Below are 12,267 nucleotides of genomic sequence, written 5' to 3'. Positions count from 1 at the left end.
TTCAGTAATGCATTTTTTATTTAAAAATGTCTTAACATTGAGAATGTCATCGTGAATTATGGAACTTTTCTATATTTAATTTTATTTGGTGCCATGGGCTATGAGGAAAAGATTTTAGTGAACTAAGGGCTAATAATAACTTCACTTTAACAATTATTTTTCTTTATTTCTTTGTTCTTTTTTTATTAGGTAATCATAATAGAGTGCCCTTTAAATCAGGACACCAATGACACTTTGTTTCCAATTAACAGTAAAAACTTTCTTTGATCCTTTGACTTTTTTATGAGATGAATTTATATTTTCCAGACTAACATGCATGACAACATAATTCTCTATACTCATTAATATTCAACTTTGCTGCTTTAATGAGAAAAACCAGGAGAAATGTAATGTCATCTGCTTATCTAAAGCATTAGTAACTTTTGCTAATATAAAGAAACTGAAAATGCTTTTGAATAATAATAGCCAACATTAATTGAGCACTTGCTATATATCAGACACTATTCTAAGTGTCCATTATGTAGTAACTCATTTAATACTCAAAAAAGCTTATAAGGTAGGAACTACAACTAGTGAACACAAATAAATATGCCTAACCTACTTTTAGGTTTAGTCTTTTATTTATTCCATGGTTCTATGTTACCACTAAAATGAAACTCTGAAAGAGAACAAACTGGCTCTTTCTTTTGCAACCTTGCTGAGCAGGAGGCACCATCATGGGAGTCAGCATCTGCCACAAGGACTGAAAAGTTTGGCACAAGGAGCCCAAGATCCAGGACATCTACCTGAGACTGTTGGACAAGTTGTACAAGTGTCTGGCCAGACAAACCAACTCCACCTTTAACCAAGTTGTATTAAAGAGGTTGTTCATGAGTCACACTAACCAGCCACCTCTGTCCCTTTCCCAGATGATCCAGAAGATGAAGCTGCCTGGCCAGGAAGACAAAACATCTGTGGTTGTAGGGATTATAACACATGATGTGTATGTCCAGGAGGTGCCCAAACCAAAGGTGTATGAGCTGCCCAGGAGCAGCCTTGCCCAGAGACGCAAAGCTAGAGGCAATATCCTCACCTTTGACCAGTTGACCCTGAACTCCCCAAAGTCTGTGGAATCGTCTTGCTCTCTGGTCCACACAAGGGCCAAGAGTATACAGGCATTCTGGCAAGTCCCCAGGAACCCCACCCAGCCACGCCAAACCCTACCTGCCACCAAGGGGCCAGAAGTTGGAACATGCCAGAGGGTGCAGAGCCAGCTGGGCTACAAAAAGTAACCCCAGATCCTGACTTGTTATTAAAAAGATTTTGGATGCTGAAAAAAAGGAAAAGAACAAACTAATGGTTGCCAGAGGGAAGCGAGGGGGTTTGGCAAAATAGATTAAGAGGTACAATCTTACAGTTATAAAATAAATAAGACATGGGGATGTGATGTACAGCATAGGGGATATAGTCAACATAGGGGATATTGTAACAACTTTGTACAGTAACATGGTAACTAGACTTACTGTGGTAACCATTCCATAATGTATATAAATATCAAGTCACTATGTTGCACACCTGAAACTAATACAACATTGTATTGCAATTATTTCTCTATGAAAAAAAACACTGAAAATGATGTTTACAGCTAATATTTAATGACATGGAAAAGTGCATATGATCTAAAGCTTAAACTCCATATACAGTGTTATATTGGTTCTGTTTTACACAGATGCATATTCATGTATATATAAAGAGAAGCTCGCCAAATATTCATTGTGTTCTCTCCAGCTATTGGAATTTCAGGTGATTTTCATTTTTTTCTTTATACACTTTCTATGATTTGAACCCAGACAGCACCCACAAATTTAGTCTGACAATAGAATATTAACAAAAATTACATGGAGGGGGCACCTGGGTGCCTCAGTCAGTCAAGTGTCTGCTTTTGGCCTAGGTCAGGATCCCTGGGATGGAGCGGCGCGGGGAGGGTTCGTGCCCAGGGGGACTCTGCTTCTCCCTCTCCCTCTACCCCTCCCCCTCGGCTCTCTCTCTCACACACACAAATAAATAAATAAATCACATAAAGGATGTGGACTAGATAGACTGATAGGAAAATGTATTGTATGTTAGTTATTAATACTCTAAGACAGAAGGACTAGACTATAAGAATTGTCTATCTAGTTTCAGCTGATATTCTGGTGATCTGAAAGCTATATTTAGTCCATAGTAAAATGTTCATGAGACAACCCAAGCATTTTTCCTTGTTCTAATGAGCCAAATGATCATATATGTAATCCTAACTGATCTATTTGCTAGTTTTCTAAAATTAGATTGAAGTATCCAATGCTAAAGATACAAAAATAGGGGCACCTGGGTGGCTCAATCAGTTAACCATCTGTCTTTGGCTCAGGTCATGATCTTCGGGTCCTGGGATTGAGCCCCGTGTCCATCGGGCTCCCTGCTCAGTGGAGAGCCTGCCAGCCTGCTTCTCCCTCTCCCTCTGCTACTCCCCCTAGCTTGTGCTCTCTCTCTCTCTGTCTCTCTCTCTCTCTCTCTCAAATAAATAAATAAAATCTTAAAAAAAAAAGAAATAAAGAAAAGAAACCACTGGTCTAGACTATGTGGTAGGCCAAGGGGTTAATTCTGAATTAGTTTTCTTCTCTACCTAGAAGCTCATCTTTCTAGGCCCCTGAGTCAGCCATAGAATGAAACAGGGCATTTTTTGTTTTACTTTTTGGGAAATTGATCAATATGCTGGTCAGTATGATATCTTGTAGAATCTAGTTCATGGGTGCAGCAATATATCACTAGCTCTACTGACACTGATTTCTGCTAACTGCATTGTGCAAATAAACTATGGCCCATTGGTTTGACTAAACATTAACAGTCAATATGAGTGAGCTACTGTGAGTAACTTATATGTGCATAAAACTAAAGGATTGAAAATTTAAAGCTAATTTGATTAAATTTATTTCCTATCCAATTGAGAGTTTGGTTTGAATCTCATGAACCTAATTGTAATAAAATGTTCTATGATTCTTTTTCTTTTTTTTTTAATTTTATTTATTTATGATAGTCACAGAGAGAGAGAGAGAGAGGCAGAGACACAGGCAGAGGGAGAAGCAGGCTCCATGCACCAGGAGCCTGATGTGGGATTCGATCCCAGGTCTCCAGGATCGCGCCCTGGGCCAAAGGCAGGCGCCAAACCACTGCGCCACCCAGGGATCCCCTCTTTTTCTTGATAAATGAAATTATATGAAAACTGGCAATTCCTTCAAATTAGGGAAATACAAAAATTGTTACACAAGAAAACTTTTAGTAAATATGCCTAAAGACTGTCTGGTTCTTTACAGTTTTGTTTCTTTTTTTTAAGTAGGCTCCATGCCCAGTGTGGAGTCTCGTGTGTGGCTTAAACTCATGACCCTGAAATCAAAACCTGAGCTGAGGGATGCCTGGGTCTCTCAGTCAGTTGAGTGTCTGCCTTTGGCTCAGGTCATGATCCCAGGATCCTGGGACTGAGCCCTACATTGTCAGGCTCCTGGCTTGGCAGGGAGTCTGCTTCTCCCTCTGACCCTCCCCCTGTTCATGCTTTCTCTCTCTCTCTCTCTCTCTCAAATAAATACATTTTAAAAATCATTTTTAAAAAAAGGCTTGAGCTGAGATCAAGAGTCAGATGCTTAACCAACTGAGCCACCCAAGCACCCCTTTACAGTTTTCAAAAATCTTTCACATACCTTACTTTATTTGACCCTCAGAGAAATTAGGTCAGATAGGGATGTCTAAAATTAGCTTTCCTGTTTTGTAGATGTGCAAGTTAAGGCCTAGATATTAAGTACTTTGTGTGTAAAGTCACCTAGTTAGTCACCTAGAGCTAGTACAATCCTAAAACTTGGCCCAGAAACCAAATCTTCTATCCCCTAGTGTTTTTCCCCGCTATATGATGCTACCTCTTTTATTAAAACCCACTCAAGGAGGCAAAAACTGGAGAGATAGATATTTTCTCTTTTAGGGAAGAAAAAATGTCTTTAACTGGAGTTTTTTCTGAACTCCTCCTTCACTGAATGCTGCCTTATTAGAGCAACTCATGTCCAGTAGACTTTCTTTAGTTCAACCCCCTTGCAGATAACTCAGTCACCTAAGCTACAAACCAAAGTATGCAGCAGTTCCACACTGGTGCACTCATGGTATTAAAAAGACAATAATCTTTATTGATATACAGAGTTTCAAGCCACTTATACATTACTTCATGAAAACATAAAAACGAAGAATGTTGTGCAAAACTACTCCAGATATTTCCGGTAATGGGCAGCTAACAAAAGAAACCAAATTGTTATGACTGTATTTGCGCACAATTATAAGAAGGAAAAATATCAGCAATTGTATGGAAAGTTTAATGATAAAAGAAGATTGTAAAGATGTTATTAAATGAGGAATTGAAAAGGTAGGTCATCTTAGCTTCATTAAGATATTATCAGGTTACTGACAAAAAAACAAAAAATGGGGGCATTTTGAAAAAGAATCTATGTTAGAACAGTGATGTAGAATGAAATTAATTATTTTTACTTTGGAAGATAACCCTTTATGCTGATTGCTTTGTGACAATATTCAGTGACACTGAATAGTCAGATACAGATCAACCTTTCAAGCCCAACAGGAAACCTCTTGATATCATGTGAAGTGGCACATTGGTAGGATTTGAGAAGTTTGTTTGATTCAAATCAAGGACTTACCCTGGACCTTAAAAAATCATTTTAGTGGCTGAAGAACAAGCTCTTTATCTCATTCTGTAACCCTCATCTCTTTGCTCAGTAGAGGTTTCAAAATATAGGAGCCAGATCTTAACAAAAAAGTGTAAGTGGTTTTTGAACCTTATCAGCAAACATTTTCTTGATCAAAGCTGACTTTATCCAAACCAGATTTTTGTAGAGTATTTATGTGTGCCCAGAGGGTAATAAGCACCATAAACCCAATGAATAAAACAAAATATATTTGGCCATATTCTCTCTTGTGCCTAAGTCTCTCCCTGGGAAGTGAGCAAGGTGGTTAAGGAGGTGCATTAATGTTTTTAGGCTACTTACTGCATAACTGTGAGAAGGGGTTAGTACCTTAGTGGGCTCCCTAAGCCTCTAACTTACTCCTAAAAAGAGACTGACTGGGAATATTAACCTCCAAATTACATAAAAAGCTTGATTGAGTGCTATAGGTACAAGGGAAGTATTATTCTAGATATGGAGGGGAGAGAGTCAGCATGACATAACTTACCTAGCTGGAAAAAAAATGCTCCAGAAACTGCAGTGGGCCATGTTTCTCAAAGGAAAAAACAAGAGTTAAGCTACCCAGAATAAATAAAGTGTTCTTATTTTCTCACACAGGAAGTATTATTTAATAGCCCAGATAAGAGCGGTCCTCTGTTGCTCTGTCATATGACTATATACAGAAAAATAAAATATAACAGGGATACTAAATACTGATCTGGGCAAGTGGGTGTGTGCACATGTGTTGGTCTATGCTTAAGGGAGAAGTGTTCTCCTAATCATATAGATATAGATAGATACATGTATCCTCCTAGATCAGTATTTGGTATTGTATTTTATTTTTCTTATGTTCTTTATTTTTATGGCATAGTCATATAATTGTTTTAAATGGAAATATGTTTTTAGTGACTTTTTTTGCTTTTCTCTTGTTTTTTATTGAAAAACAAAATGTCTTCTATTTAGAAGAACAAGCAGAGAAAAAGAAAAATAATAACTCCCCAAATCTTGCCACTTAGATACAACCACTATTAACATTAAATGTCCTTCCATTCACTTTTTCCATACAGATAGAAATATTTTATGCTAAAAATGCAAGTTTTAGGGCACATGGGTATCTCACCTCAGACTCTTGGTTTTGGCTCAGATGATGATCTCATGGGTCGTGAGATCAAGCCCCACGTCTGGCTCTGTGTGGAGTCTGCTGGAGATTCTTTCCCTCTGCTCTCCCCTTGCACTCTCTCTCTCTCTCAAATAAATAAATAAATATTGTTTTAAAAAATGCAAGTTTTGATACTAATTGATAATTGAATCATTTCTTATCTTAGTAAATCAAATGGCTTTATATGGTATCCCTCCCTCACATACAAATATCTTATCTCTTCTTTGACTTATATGGAAATCTGTTCATATAAATGTTGAAGTGAATACTCACATATTTATCACCCTGTTATTTTAAATCTACAGTGTGTATTTAATCTGACATTCAACGATTTCTAAAATTCTACTGATTAATAGATGGATGATTTCTAAGACAAAGCCATCTTATCAGAAATACAATGGTGCTTATCACAGTGTCTTTCAGAAGAGTTAAGATTCAGTGTTTGCCCTGGATTGACCTTTGAATTAGAATTTTATTATCTATCTTTTAAAAATTGAGTCTTTTATTTTATAAAGGGAGAAGAAGGAAGGAAGGAAAGAAGGAGAGAGGGAATGGGTGAGCAGGATTTTTTATTTACGTCTAATATAAAGAAATCCTTATTATTTAAAATTTATAATAATATATTGTGGCAAAACATAACCTGACTGATTTAGTATATAAAAAGATTGTGGGAACTAGGCCTGACACGTCAAAGCAGTGGGGCAGATCTGACTAAAATTTGAAAAAGATACACCTGGCTGGAAATGAGTAAATATTTTTAATTAAAAGTAGAAAAATAACTAAGATATTGGTACTCAGGGGGAAAAATACACTTAAAGCTTTGTGTTCTATGAAGAGAATTTTGAGTCTGCACCAGTATGTATGCATTAATATTTTTATTTACTAGGTAAAAACTAAATTCTATGGAATCTATTCTTTCACTGAGGCATGAAGATAGTATATGGGGTAATAACAAATGAATCAATGAAAGAGTAAGCCATTTGGCATTTTGTAATTCTCTTTATTCATTCATTCCATTTCCCACATGAATATGCCCCAAGCCTCAGAACCAGAATCTATAAAATTACAATCTACAATAACATGTACTTTTCAGGAAAGTGCTATGTGCTAGGACTTTGTGTAGCTAGATATGCTTATCTTTTGGATTTGGGAATATTTAAAATGCATTATGCTTATAAAGTAGCCTGTTTGAGATACCCACATTGAAAATATTGTTTTAAGGCAATACTTGCACCACACTCTACTTTTCTTCTGCTATAGGCCACACTCTTCCCTATAGAATTTTGCAGAGCTTTTCCTGGCAAAGAATTTCTCACTGCCTTCATATTTCAGATACTGGTTTACAGGAAATTCATACACCCTTGGAAAGTTCTGGGAAAGGGTAGTACACATTTGTTCAAATCTTTTTTTAATTAAATATGTGTACATAATCTACAGGAAGTTAATTGTGTTGCGCACAAAACACTGCTCCAAGTTGCAACGTTTTACAGATATGGGAATGCAGCTAACAAAAACATTTATTAAAAAAATGTCACATGACTCTATTTTAGATTCTTTGCATAGGGAAGCAAATTAAAACATTTAGTTAAATCAATAGTCACAAATTCTAACACTATCTCACAATGCATCAGTAACGCAAAATAAGAAATTCTTAAAAATTTTCGATGGAGGTAAAACTCAGCAACACAGAATCAGGGAGATCTAAAGAGGTTAGGGTGCCTACCCCCAGTGTCCTAAAAAAAATTATACTTGTCTCAGATAGATTTTTGCACTATCATTCTTATCAGAAGGATTAACACCTCATTCACCTGGAAATCTCTAATTCAGAATTGCTGATGATCAAAATGGATTTGGAACTAAAGTTTGCCTTTGTAATAATTGCAAAAGAAAGATTTTATGGAACTAAGGGTTTGAATCAGATAGCAAAACAAATCTTCAATTTGATAAGGGAGCACACTTTTTTAAGCCTTCTTTAAAAATCACTTTAACTTTTTATTTCCCTCATCATGACAGCACTAATGAAAACTTAGGGAAAAATGCAAAAGCAGAAAGAGAAAAAAAAATCAAACTTTCCAATAACCCTATTCAGTTATTCGGAGACACCCACAACTAAAATTGTAGATAGCAGGGGGAATCCCTGGGTGGCTCAGCGGCTTAGCGCCTGCCTTCAGCCTAGGCGTGATCCTGGAGACCAGGGATTGAGTCCCACATTGGGCTCCCTGCATGGAGCCTGCTTCTCTGTGTGTGTGTGTCTTTCATGAATAAATAAATAAAATCTATGAAAAAAAATTTAGATAGCAGAGGTTAGCAAACTTTTTCTTCCGGATGATAAATATTTCAGTTTTTGTGAGCCCTGTAAGTTTTCTGTCACTTTTTTGTTTTGTTTCATTTTGTTTTTCACAACCCTTTTAAAATATAAAAACCATTCTTAGCTCAAAGGTCACACAAAAACAAATCCTTGACTGGACTTGCCCTGCGAGCTGTAGCTTGCCAATCCCTTTTTAGTGTATACCATTAAGAGTCATTTGTTTTTGTTTTGTTTTGTTTTGTTTAAGATTTTATCCATTTGTTTAAGAGAGAGGGAGAGAACACAAGCAAGGTGAGGGACAAAGGGAGAAAAACTCCTCTTTGAACAGGGAGCCTGATATAGGACTCAATCCCAGGACTTTGACCTGAACTTAAGGCAGACACACAAATGACTGAGCCACCAGGTGCCCCCAGTCGTTTGTTTTTTTAAAGATTATTGTTTTCTATATAAAATATCTTAAATAGTCAAAAATTACATTTATAGTATTAATATTTTTACATTATAATTTTCAGTATTAAACTTTGCTATATTTTGGGATGCCTGGGTGGCTCAGTGGTTGAGCATCTGCCTTTGGCTTTGAGCAAAGTGCCTTTGGCTCAGGACATGATCCTGGGGTCCTGGAATCGAGTCCCACATCAGGCTCCACACAGGAGGCCTGCTTCTCCCTCTGCCTATGTCTCTGCCTCTCTGTGTCTCTCATGAATAAATAAATAAAATACTAAAAAAAAAAAAACAAAAAACTTCTCCATATTTTATTTTAATTCCTTCTTCAAAAAGAACTCAATATTACAGATACATCTAAAGTCTCACTCCCTGGGGCACCTGGGTGGCTCAGTTGGTTAAGCATCTGCCTTCGGCTCAGGTCATGATCCCAAGTTCCTAGGATCAAGCCCTGCATTGAGCTCCCTGCTCAGTGGAGAACCTGCTTCTCCTTTTCCCTCTCCCCCTTCCTCTGCTCATGTGTGCTCATATTCTATCTCAAATAAATAAAATCTTTAAAAATAAATAAATAAAGTCTCACTCTTGTCCCAGTAACCAACTTCTAAAGGTCTCATCATCCCTAAATTATGTAAATATTATTCCTGCATGTGACTTCAGGCTTTTACTATTTATATGTGTACTTATAATGATATTTTTGTGTGATTTTTAAATTTACATAAAGTAATTTTATCATATATACCTTGTGTTTTTACACTCAACATTATGTTTTTGAGATGTCTCTGTTTTCCTCATATGTAAGTCCCCTTGATAATGCTATGTGTGTGTGTGTAGAAGTTATTATAAGTCATTCTAACCTATTTTTAGAGAGTTTGTATTTGGCAATGCTTTGTTAACAATTAGTCTGTATTACTGAATGCATTAACCTCCTGACTTACATATCATAGTTTAGAGTTGAGGGAACTCAGATGATCTAGTTCAAATCCTTCATATTACAAATGAATAAACAAGCCCAATGAGAGTAAGTAGCATGTCCAAGATCACGTAGTAAGTTCATATCATATTCAAAACTAGAACCTTGTTTTAGTGTTTGTCATTTCATAAAATTAATAAAGCTTTTACAACTCATGTGCTCCCAGGCCATACTAACCCAGCATCATAATTAGGGCACAATAACAGTAACATAGTATTTCTCTGGCCTTGCTAGAACTAGTAGAGTTGCTGGAACTCCTGCTCCCTTCAACTTGCTCCAATTCAGTGAGTCCCTAAGGAACATACTACATGAATTTGAACATGTGCAATTGCTTGATTATTACATGGTGTCTACCATATTCCTTTTAGATACCCTCTAGACCATAATCCGCTAGAAGGAAATCTTCTTGAATATATTCTGCCATTTTCTTTCTCTGGCTCCTAAGTGCCATTACAAGTGCTCAAATGGACAACGTCCTCTTTGCCTTCTTCTTTATGCCCTCTGCAGACTGGTGTGGTTTGTTGTTCAGCATGCTGTGCACATTTTGTATTCTAATAGTGACCACAAATGAAGAACATATCTATCACATTACTTATTCTAAGTCCTACAGAGAGTTATTGAAGAAGACTTTTAAGAATTTATTGCAGCTCTTATCCTTAGGACTCTGGTAGGAGAACATGAGGATTAGACAATGGGACAAATAAAAGTGACAAAATTGTTCTTCCGATATGAAACTGTCATCTCTTGGACAAGGCTTATTTGCCCTAATTTTCTTTTTGCTATTAATGAGTCCCATCCAGGATACTTCCTGATGCTTCATGAAAATAGTTTCCTTGCAAATCAATCCCACCAACCCTTCAGATAATGCCCAGAGAGTGTAGCTCCTAGGATGATCAGTTTACTTCTCAAACTAATCTTTCCTGATACACTACATTAAAAATTTTTTTTTACGTTTTAGAATTTTATGAAATAAATTTTTATGAATTTATTCCAGCCTTCCCTATATCCTTTTTATTCTGGTATTAAAGATTTATAAGGGCACATTATCTCTAACCCAAGCACTACATTCGTTTTTGTCCCTTCAGCTTTATTGAGATATAATTGACATATGACATGGTACAAGTTTAAGGTGTACAATGTGATGATTTAATATATATAAATTTGGTGAAATATTTACCACAATAAGGTTAGCTAACATATTAATTAATTACCATTTTGTTGTTGGTGTTGTTGTTGTTGTTACTGTAAGAATATTAAAGCCTTACCTCCATAGCAACTTTCAAGTATATCAATACAGTATTGACTATAGCTACCATACTATACATTAAATCCCTGGAACCTATTCATTTTAAACCTGGAATTTTGTGCCCTTTGAGCAGTATCTCCCTATTTACCCCACCCATAAACCTCTGGCCATTACCATTTTGCTCTCTTTCTCCATGAGTTCAGTGTTTTTAGTTCCACGTATAAGTAAGATCATACAGTATTTGTCTTTCTCTGTCTGACTTATTTCACTTAGTGTAATGCCATTAAGGTCCAACCAGGTTGTTGCAAATGGTAAGATTTCCTTATTTTTTATGGTTGAATAATATTCAATTATATACATATAGCATATTATATATAGCATATATATATACATATATATCACTTTTTGTTTATCCATTCATCCATCAATGAACACTTAAGTTGCTTCCATGACTTGGTTATTATGATAATAATAATGACTATACCAATTTACATTCCTACCTGCAGCAAGCATAGTATACTTAATCCATAGGAAACACCATGTGAGATTTCAATATTTAACTACTATTACAAGAAGGAAAAATTTGCTATTTATTATTAACCTTTTTTCTTTCTTCTCCTAATAATTAGTCAGGGTTAATGTAGTTAGCATAATAATGGTGCACATCTTAATACCTGGAACCTGCGTATATGCTACCTTACATGGCATGAGAGACTGCAGATTTGATTACTGGTAAGAACCTTGAGATAGGAGATTATCCTGGATTATCTGGGTAGGTTCAGTGTAATCACAGGGTCCTCTCTAGCTACCTTGCCTGGACCCAAACAACTAGCCTTCTGGAGGATATCCTGTTTTGTTTCTTATCAGATAAGTCCTCTTCAATTGTCTTTAGTTTTTTGGGCAAAGGTCCTTAGGAGGTCATTTTACCTTCTGCATGTAACAAATGTAAAATATGAGAAGAGTTCTAAAGCAATATATACTCTTATGCAAAGTAAATAGCAAAATGTTTACAGGCTGCAGAATAAAGAACTTATATTTAAAGCTCTAGTCTTAAAACTATCTGATACATAAGACAGTGCTCAGAAATACTCTGCCTTGTACACTGCTTCCTACTTTCAAATAATGTTAAGGAATTAAGTCTGAAACTTGCCTGGGCCTAAATCCTTGACTAGCCTTAGTAAATTTGAATATTTCTTATTATGGAACTTCTTATTTCCACTGATTGTAGAAACATCTGGTCTATTTCAACACAAAAGCCTAGAGGTGAAAGTGATGACGATTTATTTTTCTTGCCTTATTCCTAGAGTAATATGTTATTTCATAGTGGTACAAATTTAGACCTTGTATATTATGGTCTATCTCTTCCTGTTTGGGTTTTATGCCTTGCTGGCACTATGCCTAGTAGAAGTGGTA

The 12,267-nt window shown here is 36.1% G+C and overlaps 1 pseudogene; it reads left to right on the top strand.

Annotated features, from left to right (window-relative positions):
- Positions 1–716: 716 nt before the first annotated feature.
- LOC112649083 (ribosomal protein L18-like) lies at positions 717–1,471 on the top strand (annotated as a pseudogene).
- The last annotated feature ends 10,796 nt before the right edge of the window (positions 1,472–12,267 follow it).

This window comes from Canis lupus, chromosome X (genome assembly GCF_003254725.2).
Source record: "Canis lupus dingo isolate Sandy chromosome X, ASM325472v2, whole genome shotgun sequence".
NCBI lineage: Eukaryota > Metazoa > Chordata > Mammalia > Carnivora > Canidae > Canis > Canis lupus.
This window is presented reverse-complemented; position numbering and strand designations above follow the sequence as displayed.